The following is a 16595-nucleotide window of genomic DNA, read 5'->3' as shown; positions in this document are numbered from 1 at the left end:
GTTCCCGTTTTGTTTTTTTTACTTCAAAATAAGATATGTGCAGTGTGCATAGGAATTTGTTCATAGTTTTTTTTTAAACTATAGAGCGGCCCTCCAACGGTCTGAGGGACAGTGAACTGGCCCCTGTTTAACAAGTTTGAGGACCCCTGGGTTAGAGCATTGCCTGATATGCCTCTGAGGTTGTGGGTTTGATCTCCAGTCAGGGCACATACAAGAATCAACCAGGGAATGCATGACTAGATGGAACAACAAATTGATGTTTCTCTCTCTCTTATTTTTCCCCCCTTCTCTTTCTCTAAAATCAATCAATAAATAAAAAAATTTTAAATCTGCTACTATTTTAAGTTATTACCCCAATTTTTCTACCTTTTTCCTTCTTTTGTAAATTTATCATGAGCTGACATTGAGACTGGGTTAATACAATATCAAAAATATCCAAATAATCTGTCTGAATTAGAAAAAGGAATCAATCAAATTATTCATTGTTAACTTTAACAGAAAGAAGTTGATCAAGATGTTAAATTTCAGTTCATAAAACCTACTTACTCAAACTCCCCCAAATTTTCCAATCTATGCAGCTAACCCAGAAAAGCTGCTATTTAGAGACTTTTAGGCAGACAGCTTTTACTACTGCTCAACTTCAGTGGGAGGATTCTGTTTTTAGAAAGTATTTCAGTCACTGATTTGAAAAAAATGATGGATATAATTGTCACATTATATCAAGGCTTGCTTGTACTTTAATTCTGTAGCACATTTATGAATCACAAAATACCGCATTAACATCTCCAGTAGTTTTATGACATGTTTAAGAGAACAAATTATTATTATAAATTTACAAAATATTCAATGACTTGGCCACATGGTTACATACTCAGTAAACATTATTATTATTGCTAGTTTAACTTCCTTTTTTAACTTAAATTCCCAAAGAATTCACACCAATACTGTTTTTTACCTTTCTCAAATTTGCTTAGTATTAAGACAACAATGAAACATTTGGGGGGTACATTATAATCAGCTGCTATTGAAATTTTCTCAAAATGCTATCTATTAAAAGGCACAGGTTAAAATTGGTTTATTTGTCCACATAATTTTAGGAAATGGGAAAAGACTTTGCTTTCTGTATTAATCAGGGTTCAGTTGCAGAAAACAGAATTCATTCTAGCTAACAGAAGCAGTAGGGAAATTATCACAAAAAAATTATCTGTCTGTGAATGATGGTGCATATATTAAGAACAGTATATTCCATGAAAGTCCATACTTTTTTTATGTTTGTATTGATTTGAGAGGGGAATAGAAAGAGAGAGGGAGAGAGAGAGAGAGAGAGAAACATTGATGTGAGAGGAAAACATTGGTTGATTGGCTGCCTCCTGCATGCACCCCAACAGGCAATTGAGTCTGCACTCTGGGCATGTACCCTGACTGGAATCAAATCGGTGACCTTTCAGTGCACAGAACTCAACCAACTGAGCCACACCAGCCAGGGCCACCCACTGTCTTTTATTTTTTACATAAAATTAGTTGCCTGGTCAGACTCAATGTTCTATGAGATACCATCACAGAGGTTAAGGCATTCTCAAAGTCCATAGATTATAGTGCTTGCAGAAAGATGGCAACAGGGAAGGCCACATAAAATCTAGAATAAATAACTTTTCCAGTAAGACTGCGTTGCTGCCCCTTCCATAACGGAAAGAGTCTGATCTCATTGACCTGCCACTAGGTGGCTTCCAGGTTTCCATTAACTATGGTGCAGATTGGACTCTGTGCATGGGCGTTGGCCACCTCAGACTTAGTAAAAGGAAATCTATGTTTTGCAGTCCATGCATTACTTCCCTCCCTGCCGCCATAGTCACTTGTTCATCAGCCCATTGATGAAGCACTGGGTGGCTAGTGACAGAGATGTCTAGTGAAATCTACAAAGAGAGTTATCTTGTCCACATGGTTCCTGAAATGTTTTCAATAGAAGGGGCATTGTGGTGACTATTCATATGAGATATAAACAGTTTTACATTCTGGGCCCATTAGAGGTCTATCTACATTTCTCTTCCCTAAAACTGTATATCACTGATGCCTTAATTGTGATCTTTCCAAACCCCTAAATATCCAGCCAAACCACTAGCCTCCAACCATGACTCTCTGACCAGCTTTCCTTCCAACAAACAAAATGGAAAACAGTTATATCACCTAAATTTCTTCCCACTGGAAGGATTTATTTCTTCCTTGTCCTTCAGGTCCACCCCTCTGTGGGGTTATACTGCTGCAGGAGGTCGCTTGCGCAATGCACTATTATGAGAAAGAGTCATTTGCAAGTCAGAATTGAACGGGTTCCTTCTCAGTCAGCTAGTTACAGAAAACTCTGAGGCCATCAGTGGGTGGATAGAGAGGTGACACAGCAACACAAATAAGTACATTAGGAAAATGAGCCACCTGCTCTTAACAGAGGCCATCACTGGTAATTAAAACTTATTAGTGCCTTCAGAACAAGAGTAGGCCTCATCTCATTTGTGCCATTTCCACCTGGTGATTGATTAATGCTAGACACACTTAACATTAATGCCTGATGGAACAGAGAAAACCTTGCTCATTATTAAATGCAAAGTTTACATGAGCAGACCATCAGTGTCTGGTGGAGCCCATTAGCAGGCTACGAGCAGTTTTTTGACGGTAGAATATGTATTTCTTTCCAAACACTACAAGCTTGCTTTGTATATGGTGCTCCTAGAGGGGTCGGCTAGAGCCATGGTCAGCAAACTGCTGCTTGTGAGCCACATGCGGCTCTTTGGCCCCTTGAGTGTGGCTCTTCCACAAAATACCACAAAATACCACGTGTGGGCATGCACATACAGTGCAGTTGAAACTTCGTGGCCCATGAGCAGAAATTGGTATTTTGTGGAAAAGTCACACTCAAGGGGCCAAAGAGCAGCATGTGCCTCGCGAGCCGCAGTTTGCTGAGCCGCAGTTTGCAGACCACTGGCCGCTAGAGGCTACATAAGGCATCCCAAACTGCCACAGACATTTCAAGTACCATTGTGCCTGCTGGCTCAGAAGGACTAGAGGACAGAGCTTTGCTCTGAGACTTGAACCAGCAGCAGTGGCTTCTCTTGCTCTTGGCCTCATGCATACAGGTAACATTAGGGGCTACCTCAAATGTGAGCTCTGTTGCCTCCAAAATTCAAAGTGACCCACAATGCACTGTCCCTCCTTCTTAGGAGTACTTTGGAGGGGATATCCCTTCATACCCCAGATTGCTAGTCTTCCAGAAACTTCACCCAAAGTGACTGGGACTGAATTTTCTTTGGATTTTTCTCCAAAAATCACATATTTCCTGCCAGGGCATCTAGAGTACCTGCTACTGCCTATTTACCAGGTCCTGCTATCATGAAGGCATCAGTGAAGCAGACCAGCGGGTTTTTCTTTGAGATGGTGAAATAATGAAAACTTTGAATAACAAAGATAGCTGTAGTGAAGATGCGTTTTAAATCCCTAGTTTAAGTGCAAGAAAATGAGTAGGAATATAAATAAGTTCTTTGAATAGTACATCTGTCTGCTTCCAAAGGCTTTTCTCTTGACCTTTATGGGATGAGCATCTGGACAGGGAAGAGATTTGCAGCTAGTTTGTAGCATAGTCAAAGAAAGCTGAGTCTGGGCCAGATAGAGGGATGGATCCCAAGGGCACAGGCAGTGCCCAACAGTCTCTGTTTCCACCTGATGTAAACAGCCAGCAGTGCTCTTGTAGGCAATGGGGCGGAGTGGGACATGAATAATTTAGTCCTAATAGCTGAGATACAGAAGCACTATCTTATTTGCTGCCGATTGTTTTAGGGATCCATTTTCACAATGACTTTAACTATTTAAACAAATTGAAACTAGTCTAGGTTGATTTCAAATGTCAGTGCAATTGAATGAATTTATTGCAACTATAATGAATTCCATCTTGTTCAAGACATTTAACTATTGACTACTGAACCTCTGTCCCCAAAATCATAATAGTGTTGATTTACTCAGTCTACACATTTATTTTAACAATTCCTCTGACAATACTTGTCAATGTTGCATAAATTCTGTATATCTTTGCTTTGTGGAAGAGTAATTTCCAGAGCCATTGCTGTTAACTACATTTCTCAAACATCAGAACTTTCAGTTCTTTTGGCCAGAGTTTTTTATTCTCCTAGTTTTTGTATTAATTATTTTCAATAATTGCCTTGGTTTTATGTGTATAATACAGCCCTAAATTCTTTATTAGCTTAAATTTAAGAACTAACTATTAATATGCATTCTCAGCCACATTTAATCTGGTAATATAGTCCACAGCAGTCAAAGGCAATATGTAGCTTTTAATTACAATATGGATCCCAGTTCTGCCTCTCAGAAGCTGGGTAACCTTGACCAAATTACTTCGGCTTTCTGAGCTCTAATTATCCGTAAAATGGAATAACAACATCTATCACACAACATAATCACAAGGGTCAAATAAGATATTAAAAGTGAAAACATTTTTCAAACTATTGCAAACTAATCCTATGTGACTTTAAAGTTGTCTCAGTATTATGAATGTCTTTCATTGAACAACTAAATTCTATTTCCCGGCTTGTATGCTACTTAGTACCATATTATATAAATGTTTGTAATCATAGAGTTTACAAAAAAGCTCTGTGAGCTTTTGAAGAGCTGCTCCTATGCTTTATTCTTGGTATCACCAGGCCAAATAGAGTCCCTATCATTCAAGTGGTGGGATAAACAGGTAACACAAGCTCTTTATCCTATTTCTATCAGTTGGGAGATTTAGAATCTTATGAAATTTAATTGGAACTGATGCCACCCCTCCAGGGTGATAAAAGACAATCATTTATATGACTGCAATAACTGTATGTGGGTTTTGTGGGTTTTTTTTTTTTAACAAAGCCAGATCCAAAAATGAATCAAAACCTTTGTAGTAAATAATCCTATTCATTGATATTATTGTTTTGCAATGGGCAAGGTTGCATCATGTTGAAATGTTAATAGAGGAAATATACTTTACTCATTTGAGATAAAACTATATTTTCTGTGAAAAAAAAATATTTATTCTTATCTTGCTTCTTAGGTTAAATTACTGAGGAAATGAACCATGGACCTGCTGGAGGATCTTCCTTTTCCTCCATACATGGCAAAAGGCCATCCCTTTCATCTCCAGATTGAATATAGCCAAGCCTGAAGCCCTCAAGACACGGCAAGAAAAGGGGGGAGGAGAGGTAGACAAGGAAACTCCATTCCATGAGGGAGGGAGTGGAGAAAAAGATGGGGAACTTAGCAAAGTTGACTGCAAAATATTAAGGTAAGTGAAGTAAGTCAAGAGAGAGGGGGGCCTTTTGAAGTCTTGATTAACGAAAGGTTCTTCTTATCTGTAGAACAAGAGGGAAAGGAAGTAAGATAAAATCTTCATCTTTGCTCTTCCTTTACAGTTCTGAGACCTATAAGACCCTTCATTAGAGAATTTGAGAAATCTCCATGATGGGTTTACATGCTCTTGTGCTGGGGACAAGGGAAGGTGGGAGGTACCAGGGATAGAAGTTTACTTCTCTGTAATCATCTTCCTCAGGTTTCAGGGGAGAGAGAGCGGAGGAACACTGCTCCCTAACAATGGATTACAGGGTGGAGCTGTGCCCCTTTATCAAGCAAGAGAAAGATACATGGGACAGTAGCAGAGAAGACCCCGGGAACTGAAGACCTTCTTCCCCTAAGGGTAGCAAGAAATACTCTATGGAGCTCCACACATTATTGCATAAATAAAAGAAAGAATAAAGACTCCAAGATGAATGAATGGCCTGTAGAGACTTTAATTTTCCCTACTTCCTTACTTTTGTGTCATACTGCTTCTGGTTATTTGGTGTGTCCTTGGGTGGTTTCTAAACATTTAGATTTTACATAATAGTTAAATACCAAGAATGATTTTAAAAGCTAATGTGTATTTGCCATTATTATTTCTAAGAAAGTAGATTTTAAAAGCACTATCTACTAAAACATCATTTTACAAAAGAAATGATATTTTAACCCTCCAAAGTCCTGTCATCTCAGGATTTAAAAATGAAAGAAATTTAACTTTTTTGGAAAAAAAAGAATTCTTCACACTGTTATTCTTTCTTTCATTTTGCACAGATGTTACATCTTAGTCATGAACTGGGGTGTGTGAGCCACTTCCCTAGACTTAAGTCTAGACCAAAGCATAGAGAGTTATCTGCATGAAGAAAGCTTTCATCTCTCACATACACAAAACCATTACCACTATTACAACTATTACGGTGCATAATGATACGGACTCATAGAAAATTGCCTACATTTGACCCTTTCAACATCCAAAAGAAAAAATGAGAACTTCATATGGTTCAACCTAATATTGTGATTTCTTTGTCTTCATTTGTCAAATAATGTCAAATAAATGTTAGAACTATTACAAATGTATTCACAGCAATTCTGTAGAATTATATCTTTCCTGAAGAGAGTGTTTAACAGTCTTTCAAACATGAACTAAGAATGGTCTTTTGGAGTGGGTGGGTTTTTCTCAGTGCTACTAACCATCCTTTGCAGAGTTTCTGGGAGTCTATATTGAGGCAAAAGGGACTATTAAAATGCCAAATGTTTTATTTTTTAATGTGTTTTTATTGAATTTAGAGAGAGAGGACAGGAGAGGAAGACAGAGGTAGAAACATCAATGAGAGAGCAACATCAATTGGCTGCCTCCTGCAAAGCCCCTACTGGGGATCAAGCCTGAAACCTGGGCATGTGCCCTGACTGGGAATGGAACCAGCGACCTCTTGGTGCTTAGGATGATGCTCAGTCCACTGAGTCATGCTAGCCGGGCTAAAATGCTAAATCTTTTAAATATCTAATATTTAATTACTACAACTTTACTTACTTCCATTATAACAAATCAGCCTACCACACTCTTAGCACATAATAAACTTTCTAAAATCAATAAAGATTATTTAGTATCTTAGGGGTGGTTTAGTTAAAAAAAAAAAAAGAGGGTGGGGGTTATGAGCCAAATGAAGTAATAGTGGTTTGTTATAAGGGGTAAGGTAACTGGAGCCTAGTGCTACCTCTTCAACAAAAACCCTGGGGAAAACTCCAAAGGGTAGTAAAATAGGTAGGCGCACTTAGAGTCAAAGGTCTCTTGGAGCTATAACACTCTGGGACAATAAAATAGCATTTGCCCCTAAAGCTGTTCCTATTGGATGGATTCCACATAATAAATCAGTAACAGGATGGTTCTCAACTGGACAAACAGGAGATCTTTCCATCCAAACTCCACATTTAAAAGACTTCAGGTATTCTCCATTTCTATTGCAATGTGTTCTTGAAAACTGTGTCACAAAATGGACTACCATTAAGCTAACTATAAAAATAATCTTACAAGTGGGATTATATGCCATCAAGTACATTATAGCCAGGTATAGTGTATCAAAGGTCAAAATGGATTGACTCCCTTGTCTTTATACCCAAAGTTGAAGTTCTCTATAAAGTAGCAAGCAGAGCAGCTAGAAATTTCTGGGCATCTCCCCACAGAGGCCTGCCCTGATGAACATTTCAAGATTATAAATATCAGTTTCTGGTCAAATAAAATTATGCTTCAAATCTTAAAGGAACAATAGAATTAAGCTAGGAACAATACATTATTAGTATATAAATATATAATTCTAAGTTATACTCATGTAAATTTATTTTACAGTCTCAAAATTATACCTAAAACTAATATGCAAACTATAATAAACATCAAAAACTTAATTTAAATTAATTTTGCTTGCAACCTAGTAATTGAGAACGATGTAAGTGACATGGTTTGGTTAGCCCAGGACTCTCAAAGACGCTGCACATGTAAGTTGAATCTGAGATTTTCTTCTTCTCTCAGCATATTTTAACAAAGCTAGCAGAGAATTCAAACTATGCTACTGGTCTAGGAGATGAATTCAAAGCATTAAACCAGGTGCTTAATAAAGGTTTGTTGTTCATGCTAATGACAGGGCTTCTTGGAACACAAAGCATTTTAAAAGTCAGGGATGACCCCATATTTCTCTTGCTCACCTTTTTCTATTAACAAAATTGACCTACAAGTCCCCACATACCAGGCATTCAGACCCAATAGCGCCATCATCATTTATTTTCACTTGTCCTCTGTATGCTTGACATTTGTTGGATCATGGATCCAATGCCATTAACAGTTACCAGGTCACCAGACACTGGATTATGTGGGATAGGCTAGTTGCCATAACACAAAGACCTAAATGAATATGTTTATTACCATAGAAGTGTATTTCTTCTTCTGTTCTACTTCAAACCACAAACCTATACATGACTCCAACAATCTACATATATAAAAACCTAAGTGACCATTACAACAGAACGACCAGAATGACAGGAATGACCGGTCGCTAGGACGCGCACTGACCACCAGGGGGCAGACACTCAACTCAGGAGCTGGACCCAGCCCTCAGGCCCCAATCACCATTGGAGCCTGCCAGCCAACCTCCCGCTTCCTCCCCGCAGCCAGCAGCCGGCAGGCCCCCAGGCTGGGACAGGGAACCGGGAGTGAGTGGCGGCCGACGCGGCCCCTTTCCCAGGGGGGCCGAGGGCCATCTCCCTCTTCAGGGCTGGCGGCCAACCTCTCAGGTACCTCCCCCCATTCCTTCCTCCCAGCTGGCATGCCCCAATCGGCCCGCTGCCCGCCCACCATGGTGGTGGTTGGGCCCTCCCCACAGCCAGCAGGTCCTGATCACCTGATCGGGGCCAGGCCCTGGGCTGGGACAGGGAACTGGGGATAGGTGGCAGCAGACGTGGGTGGCAGCAGACGAGGGGAGGAGGAGGGCAGGAGGCAGGTAGGAGGGGAACTGCACAGTGGCGGCGCACAGGCGGCGAGGGAAGAAGGAGGCGGGGAGGTGGGGAGATGGGGAACCTGATCAGCCCTGATCACCGGCCAGGCCTAGGGACCCCACCCATGTACGAATTTCATGCACCGGGCCTCTAGTTGTAAGATTAAAAAACTAGAACTTGCAGTACAATTCTGAGAAAAGTATCATTATACTTTTCAATATCTCAGATTTAATTAAACTTCTTTTTATAATGTATTTCTTGCTCACATAAGAGTTAGGGCCATAGTAATCAGTTGCTCAGCTCTCCTACAAACAATCATTGAAGGACATGGGCTCCTTCAATTTTGTGGCTCTGCCAATACACAAGGTCTTTTTTGTTTTGTTTTGTTAATCTTCACCTGGGGATATTTTTTCCATTGATTTTTAGAGAGAGTGAAAGGAGAGAGGGAACGGGAGAGAAAGAAACATCAATGTGAGAGAGACATATGGATTCCTTGCCTCCCAAATGCACCCTAACTGGCTAGGGATCAAGTCTGCAACCCAGGTACGCGTCCTTGACTGGAAATCGAACCCCCGACCCTTCCTCAGTACACAGGCTGGTGTTCTAACCACTGAGTAACACCATCTAGTGCTACACAGGGTCTTATGTTCGTCTGCATCCAGCTATCAGAAGAGAAAGACAATGGAGAGGTCTGCATGGAAAGTTTGCATGGAATACGCTGGAAAGTGGAACATATTACAACTTCTCCATTCGTTAGCTAAACTCAGTCTCATGACCACATTTAACTGTAAGGTTATCTAAGAAAAACAGTCTAGCTTCATGCCCAGGACAAAGAAATTTATTTTAATGAAAGCTAGTAGTCTCTGCCACACGCTATCTTTTCAAAAGAAGCTTTAAAATAAAAATAATGAAATCAGAGACCTAAAATGGGCAGATAAAGAATATAAATGAGTGATAGGGGCCTGGTGGGAACTATTCAAAACTGGAAAATATTCCATGTCCCATATTTGAATCCAGCAGATTATTGCCTTAAAAAAGGAAGGAAGGAAGGAAGGAAGGAAGGAAGGAAGGAAGGAAGGAAGGAAGGAAGGAAGGAAGAGGGTATTGTCAGATCTGAATTTTCAAGGCAAGTCAGAAATCAGGGGTGGGATGGCAGGGGGGTCGTCAAAGTGAATTCTTCCAATATTAAAATGTTGGCAACTATTTGACCCCAAAGTATATAAATTGCAAACTGTCTTAAAATTTTAACTAGGCTGTAAAAATAAAACTTATTTTTAAAAAGATACAACTGAGCCTGACTGGTATGGCTCAGTTGGTTGGAGTATTCTCCTGAGCACCAAAGGTTGCTGGTTTGATTCCCTGTCAGGACACATACCCAGGTTTCAGGTTCAATCCCCAGTCGTGTGCATACCAGAGGCAGCCATTCGATGTTTCTCTCTCTGTCTCTCTCCCTTCCCCTCTCTCTCTAAAAAAGTAAAATAAAATAAAATAAAAATCAATAAAACATATCCTTGTGAGAGGGTTAAAAAAAAAAAAGATACAAATTAGTACCCTGATGCACAGGCCAAAGCTAGTAATAGATCAAATAAACTTCAGAATGGAGGCATGAGTATTAGGTAGTATTAATGAGCTACCATGTGCTGAACGGGTAGCACAACCGGATGTAAAAGCAATCAGTGGCAGAGACTGCCTCTACCTTCATAAAGCCTACAAAGAACTAGAATAATTATGAGGAGTTTCAATCATATTTCCTTGTTTATTCATTGTTTTGGAAATTAGAACATGATTGGTTTATTCATTTAACAAATGCTTACTGTGTGTACAAGATAGTGTTAGCTGCTACAAGGAAAATAAGAATGATTTAGATTAAACTCTTCCCTGAGAAAAAATTCTATTTTAAGAAGGAAATAGTGCAAGTATATAATGAGTTATAATATGAGGTCAAAAGCAAGGAGCCCAGCCCTAGCTGGTTTGGCTCAGTGGATAGAGCGACAGCCTGTGACCTGAAGGGTCCCTGGTGTGATTCCGGTCAAGAGCACATGCCTGGGTTGTGGGCTCAATCCCCAGTGGGGGGTGTGCAGGAGGCAGCGTGATAGATGATTCTCTCTCATCATTGATGTTTCTATCTCTCCCTTTCCCTTCCTCTCTGAAATCAATAAAAATATATTTTAAAAAACACAAATGTAAAAAAAAAACAAAAGCAAGGAGCCCAAAGTGAGTTACAACTATAAAGTTCAGATAAGGAAGAGATTATATTTGACTAGAGACGGTCAGAACTGGCTTCATGGAGAAAGAAGCAAGGAAGGTAGGTTTAGATGTGTAGAATGGCGAAGTAGGGACTCCATACAAAGCAGAGAGCATTAGCAAAGACATGGACCTGGGAAATGTAAAGGTGTGTGGGAGGGAAGTCAGTTGGCTGGAATGAAGTACCTGAAGGCAAATAAAATCTATAATCATTTGTTTAGGTATTTGTTCAGATTCATGGGAATGGTTTACAGGAAGTAGGTAAAATGTTACTGGTCTAAATTTTAGTGACTTCAAAATAGTGTTATTTACCATTGTTACTTGTTTTCAAGTCTTATTAAATTCAGTATTCTTCTGATTTATTCATGATACAGCATGCAACATCTCCAAGTGGTGTCATGAACTTTCCATACCAGAAATCTGCAGGAACTCAGGACCTGAGCTTTCTGGTTACAAGCTGCTTTATTATATCAGTCACCTCCTGTTCAGATTTCCAATAGGTGACATTTGCATGTTTCCATCTGTCTGATTTATCTCTTCATAAGGCCATATTGTTTCAGTGGCATTTGAGAACCTTTCAAATTGTGGCTTCTATATATTTTCAGCTGGTAGATATTACCACTATAGTCAATTTGTCATGATAGTCTCCAAGATATTTAGTTATTTTAAAGAAACATTTTGATATGTCTTGGCCTGGATTTATAATTTATATTTGTTTTTGCAGTTCAGAGAAATCTGTTCTCAGGTCAATTTAACAGTACTGGCCAAATACATTATAATATCTTCTTCTATTAGGGTTAGAAATATCCTCATGTATGACAAGTAACAGGAAGTAGTAACTTTTTAACTGATGTCTAAATGTGATAGATTCTCCATAACATTTCCCATTAGCCCTTCTGAAACTACTCCACTTAGCAAGATAACTATTTTGATATTTTGATATTCCTCAATTTCCATTTCTCATCAAATCTCATGTCAAACCCACAGGCTACACTAATTTTGTTCCCCTCCATTATTGAGATGTTTCTATTTAGAACAGTTATAAACATGGGCAATTTTATATTTTTAGTTTTAGGGAATAAAATGTCTGATCCATTGAGCAAGTTATTTTTTAATCAGTTTTTATAGTTCTAAACCAGTATATTTATTGCCATTATTTCTTTTGGCATTTAAAATTTGGGGCTTTCTATTATCAATGCTGTTACTATTATTATTATAAATATTATTATTTATGATAATATGTTATCCCACAATCCAATATCTGAGTCTGAATTTCCTGATACATAGTACAATAGTCTACTTACAGCACCATGCTGCTAAACTCTTCACATGTATTTTTCAACTTAGAAGCACAGACTATTTAATCAAAAAAGCTTCTGGATCAAGTCAGTGAGGCAAATGTATCAAAGCAAGGGCACATTTCAATTAATGGTGCTTGACATTATACAAATTGCTCATTTTCTGAAATACATGTGAAAAATGATCTTCAAAAAGCGATTTAACACTTTTCACTTATATATCCGGCAAATATAGCCCCCAGACTTATCTCTCAAAAGCATCTTTGTTTTTCTCCTTCAAAAAAGAAGGTAATGGAGACTTCTTCCCTTGCAATGATAAAATACATTATGAAGTCAGGTTAGAACACAGTTCTAAGTATTCACTTGTATTTGTTTATTTTCCTTTCAGAGCCCTAGAAGCCATGATTGCTGGTTAATAAAAATATATAGATTCCAATGATAGTTTATCCTTGTAGACATTTTAGGCACAGTTCAACAGCTATCTGAAGTTTCAAGCAGCCATGCTGTATAAAATACACATTTTTTAAATAAAAGTATTTTCTACTGTCTGAGCCCACACTTAATTGTGGCATTCTATAAGCCCAGTTTTGTAGAGAACATGTTGGCGTTTAGTCTTTATTCCACATTTGTAGAATTTATTACGTATATTTACCTTGGATAATTTTTATAGACATTTCATAATTTTGTTCTTACTGGTCATAGTTTACTAGCCCGTGGTTTGAACATTTTTATTGTAGCTATTTATTTCATCTTCTAGACGCCTGTGTTTGGTGTATACTCCTCGATAAATGCCACTGGGTGACCTAAATTGATTAGGCCTCTTGGTGCCAGGTTTCCAGGCACAACATATATTTGCCAAACTGTCTTTATAAAATCAAGTCTCAAAAGCATCACATTCTCATATTTTGGGAGCTAACATATAATATTGTAGAATTGTTACAAGTAGAAACTTTCCATGTTTGGTACTTTTGAAAGGACTATAAATATAAGCAATCCAATTTAGCAATGATAAATGCGGCCTTCCAAATTCCAATCATATCTGTCCTTAGTTATAGCAATTTCCAATAAAAAAAAATACCTTTGGTGATGCTCAGACACATATCATTTTTAAGACCTAGAAATAAAGACCTGGACTAAGGCCAGTCACTTGAATTGTGGGGATATCCATTCCCAGAATATCTTTTATTGTTATCACCGCTCACTTGTCTCCATGATGTATTAGACTGCCCCAGCTTCCTTACCATTGGGGAAAAAAAAAATTTTTTTATTTTCCATTATTTATCTTGTTCTTCTTGCATGCTTTCTGCCTCTCTATAAGGTATTATTCAACTTGTTCTTTTAAATAAATCCACAGGAACCTTGATATCAAAATATCAAATGATTATTTTGGTTTTTCTACTATCGTTTCCTTTGAATGAGAGAAGTAACTCTTTTGAAAGTAAACTTTTCAAGGTTCCTTTATATTCTATAAAATAAATGGAATAGGACAGGAAATTTTCAAACAAGTTAATGACCACTTTTCATTTAATGACTCAATCACAATTGCTGTATTTCTCCCATTCTATGATGACATTGGCTATGTATGCATCATAAATTTAATAATAGCTTTTTAGAGGAAAAATACTATCACATTAATGCACACAATTAGTTTTAACTAACTGAGAAGAGCATATGTTAACTCATAGAAATAAACATCACTCATGTCTTTAGTATCTTGATGTAGTAGACACAGAGAAGTCTCCCAGAAGGTCTTGCTGCCCAGGTATGGGGAGGGTGATTGGCAGACAGCCTCCAGCTGCCAGCTCTTTTAGAGTCTGCTTCAACTGCAGCGAGTACTCAGCCTAAGGTCAAACCCCTCTCAGGCCAGCCATTTCTAGATCAAGCAGGGTGAGAATATAAAGGATCGGCAATTCTGGCCAGACCCAGGACACTCTGGCCAGACCCAGGCAATATTCTGATGGGCCATACCCTAAGAAGCTTCCCAGGTGAAATCTGAATCTGGCTCCCTTACACAGAGAGCAAAGAGAGACCAAAGAAAGAGGCAGACTATTCCAGATTGGCAAGTGGCAGCTTTAATAAAAAGGGAGGTTACGTATGAGGCTTGCAGTGGGCAGCCACAAAACAAGTAGATTTCTGCACGTGCCTGCTAGACTCTTAACAGTTTATATAAAGCCTTACCTGGGTTAGGTCACATATACCATCCAGACGGTCTCAACAACACCTGACTTTCTCAAGGCTGCAGCCTTGAAATAGCTCCCACTGTGGGAACACAGGGCAGAGTGTACATTCCAAGAAGAGGAGAGGGGGAGAGGAGCCTCTGATTGCCTGGTCCAACTTGTGGGTCAGTCAGCAGTCACATCCTCTCCATGACCTCCTCCAACACTCCACACCTTATGACTGGCTCTTACAATCTCATATGCCCCCCTCTTTGCAATGTGCCATCAGTGGTCAGCAAGGGGTTTCACTAGCATAGAGGTCATTCATTTGTGCGATTACCTGGCTACATTGGAGGCAGATAGCATAGCAACAATATAGGTACATGCAAGAGAAAACACAGATTAAGATAATGATTCCCAATTTCTTCCACCAAGATCCCCATGATCGGAGCCACTGACTTATTAAGTCACCTAGGCTGGGGGTAGGATCACTCAGGGTATTCACTTGTGCCCATCATCTAATGTAATAAAGATGACATATTAGCAGACACATCAAGTATGAAGACAACATTCTGGTTGAATAATGGCACAGGGTGCCTCCTTGCGAGGCCGTGATAATGTCCAAGGCCATTCTATTTTGGAAGAAAGCTTTTCTCATTAGAGACATTTCAATGTTCAGTAAAGACAGGCTTTGCTGGCTGTCACTTAGGGCTCACTGGGTGAGTTTAGTAAGGCCTTCTATGTGTGCTAGAATGTCCTATAGGCCAATGGAGGGAACAAAGACGATGCCCAAACGATTGTACTAGTGGGAAACAAAACATGCCCATCTGACCTTGAGGAGAGGGGGGTTGTTATTGTGGGCAGAGTCTCCCCTGTGCCCAGGGAAACCCCAGGTGCAGCAGCCCAACCACTCAGATGGAAGCCATGGCCAAATATTGGAACCACACAGCTATTGAATCCTATTCAGGGACAGCCAATAAATACCGGGTGGTGCAACCAGTCGGTGCCAAAACAGTCACTATCCGTTAATGTGACATAATGGCTACACAGTTTCATTGACACAGGTGTATTCTGTATTCCTGGTAAAATTGGATTGGTTATGTTTGGAGTTGATTTTGGGGGATAGCGTAAGATAAGGGTTTAATTTCATTTTTCTGCATGTAGATCTCTGGTATTCTCAACGCCGCTTACTTAAGTGACTATCCTTTCCCCACAATGTATTCTTGGCACTCTGCCAAAGATCAATTAACCTTATATGTATGGATTTACTTTTAGACTCTGTTATTCTGTTTCATTGGTCTATATGTCTCTTTTTATGCCTGTACCATACAATTTTAATTACTGTAGCTTTGTAATATATTTTAAAATCAGAAGGTATGATAACCCAATTTTAAAATGGCCAAAGGAACTGAATAGATAGTTTTTCAAAGAATAATACAAATAGCTAACAAGTATATGAAAAGTTGTTCAACACCACTAATCATTAGGGAAATGTAAATCAAAAGCACAATAAGATATCACCTCATATTTGTTAGGATAACTATTACCAAAAAAGAAAATAAATGTTGGCAGGGATGTGGAGTAAAAGGAACCCTTGCACACTGTTGGTGAGAATGTAAATTGGCATAGCCACTATGGAAAACAGTACGGATGTTCCCCAGAAAACTAAAAGTAGGGGTACCATAAAATCTAGTTATATATGTCCCACTTCTGGTTATATGTCCAAAGGAATTGAAATCAGGATCTCAAGGAGATATCTACACTCCCACATTCACTGCAGCTTTATTTACAATAGCCAAGATATGGAAGCAACCTAAATGTCCATCAATGGATGAATGGATAAAGAAAATGTGGAATATACATACAATGGAATACTATTCACCTTTTAAAAAGGGAAAAAAGTCCTTCCATTTGCAACATTGATTAACCTGGAGGACATTATGCTAAGCGAAATAAGCCAGACACAGAAGGACAAATACTACAATACCACTTATATAAGGAAGCTAAAAGAGTCAAAGTCATGAAAGAAGAGAATGGAATGGTGTTGCCAAGA

The sequence above is a fragment of the Myotis brandtii genome, unplaced genomic scaffold, assembly GCF_000412655.1.
Source record: "Myotis brandtii unplaced genomic scaffold, ASM41265v1 scaffold82, whole genome shotgun sequence".
In the NCBI taxonomy this organism is placed as follows: Eukaryota; Metazoa; Chordata; class Mammalia; order Chiroptera; family Vespertilionidae; genus Myotis; species Myotis brandtii.
The sequence above is the reverse complement of the archived record's forward strand: the minus strand, read 5'-3'. Positions refer to the sequence as shown.